Genomic DNA, 1,873 nt, shown 5'->3' with positions numbered 1-1,873 from the left:
TGGAAGGTCATTATTAGTTCCCTATGTTTTCTCCATCTCTCCACCAAAAATCAGACAGACCGATGTAGCCATAAGCGTTTGCAACTATGAATGGCTGTAACTCGAAAAGTAATAGCTAGAGTTGAAAAAATTTGGAAGGTCATTATTTGTTCCCTATGTTTTTCTCCATCTCTCCACCAAAAATCAGACAGATCGATGTAGCCATAAGCGTTTGATAGAAATTTCAATGACATGTGCTAAAATCGTGCTTGCGCAAAGCTTTAGTAAGATCATATTGCATAATCATTACGTTGTCTTGACATGTTTTCTTTTCGCTGTTTTATTTTTAGCGCATTTTCTCATTGATAGAAAAAAATGCACTATTGTGCTCGCCATGTCCGTCCGTCGGGTGGATAGCTAGAGGTCAGCATAGCCCAAGTCCACAGTGCGATTCATATACCTTCCTGAGCATAACGCAGCCGGGCATCTTCACGGCTTTTGATACAAAGCGCCCACCACAACAGCGCAGTTCAGTCACAGGCCGGAGCACAACTGGCCGGAGCGCAGCAGGCCCTACAGCATATTTATCGTCCTTCGACAAGTGGCCGTGCGACCGAGGGCTGGTTCGACCCACGGCCTAGATACGGACGGCTTGAAGTGTTGAAGGATACGTTCCTTAAGGCAGGAATCATGAACGTCCATTACATCCAGGGCAATTGTGGTCTTTGGCAGGCGACCCCGTCTAGTGACTATAGTCTGTTCTTGAAGGCGTTCATACTCAGAGCGTCAACGATGCTATCAGGGAGGCTGTTCCAGTGTTCCACATGTCGGTGACTCGAAGCGAGAAGAAATGTTGTCGCATGGATGTGTTACAAAGCAGTTTTTTAGTTTATAGCCGTGGCCCCTGGTTCTTGTTTCAAATTGTGGGTATACTAAACCATGTTTTTAATACATAATGATCAGCAAATATTTTTCCAAAATTGTAGAGATGAAGTACGAATGTAAAATGCTGCAATTGCTGATTTTGATCATTTGTTGCACTAAATAATGGGGAAAATGGACTAAAGTCAAAGCACGATACAAGTTTATTGAACCAAACTCAGAAGCTAGTAAGGCTTCTGACCCAGACTCCTTCCAGGCATCTTCCACCTTTAGCGCCACTTCACACGCCTGCAAATAGTTCACAAAGGTTTCAATTACAGAATTTCAAAGTGATTTTAAATTAGAATGTAAATTAGAATTCCAATTCAAACTAACTGATTAAATGGTTTATGACGTAGAAGCTTTTTATATTAAAGGAACTTGCTCAGCGATCGGAAACAGTTCCATACTGAATGAATGAGAACACGAACACTCCCTGGACTCGTACCGTGATCTCGCCGTGGGGCCATCAGCGCTAAGATCGTGGGCCTCCCTGCAGATCTCAACACCTCCCAAAGCCAACCGCCAAGACAGGTTGACCATCCACGTTACCACCGGCACATACTGCTCGTCGTGGGAGTAGCGAACGTCTCCGTGAGAGTAGGAATAACTCAGGAGATACGGCGAAGGTGTACCCATCAGGTGAAAAGCGCCCAGAGAACTAGTTGGTCGAATAGGTACTCGAATTACGGTGAAGACTAACTGATGATGAGACCAAAGTGGACAAGTCTGCACCGGATGGGATCTGAAGTTCTACTGACTGTTGATTCATTTATTTCATTATTCATTGCCGCTAGCTAGCCGTGCGGTTGGGCTGATTATAGTTCGTGACTACAAGCAAATATTGGAGTCACGGTACAGTAACAGTAATGATTTGGAATTCCAATTTTTAACATAAGGTGCAATTTCTTAATCTAAGATCCTTAAATGGTACTACAATTTTGTACATTTGTCGTGCAAGTCTAAAAGGTCC

At 43.6% G+C, this 1,873-nt stretch overlaps 1 long non-coding RNA gene across 1 annotated transcript; it reads right to left on the bottom strand.

Moving 5' to 3' along the window:
• Positions 1-1,053: 1,053 nt before the first annotated feature.
• LOC125179151 lies at positions 1,054-1,432 on the bottom strand. Its single transcript, XR_007157160.1, has 2 exons — positions 1,349-1,432; positions 1,054-1,149 (listed from the first exon to the last, which is right to left on the bottom strand). It is a non-coding gene; the product is annotated as an uncharacterized LOC125179151 (long non-coding RNA).
• Between the last annotated feature and the right edge of the window lie 441 nt (positions 1,433-1,873).

Source organism: Hyalella azteca, unplaced genomic scaffold (assembly GCF_000764305.2).
Source record: "Hyalella azteca isolate HAZT.00-mixed unplaced genomic scaffold, Hazt_2.0.2 contig15442, whole genome shotgun sequence".
NCBI lineage: Eukaryota > Metazoa > Arthropoda > Malacostraca > Amphipoda > Hyalellidae > Hyalella > Hyalella azteca.
Note: the sequence above shows the minus strand (reverse complement) of the source record. Positions and strands in the feature narration are given on the sequence as shown.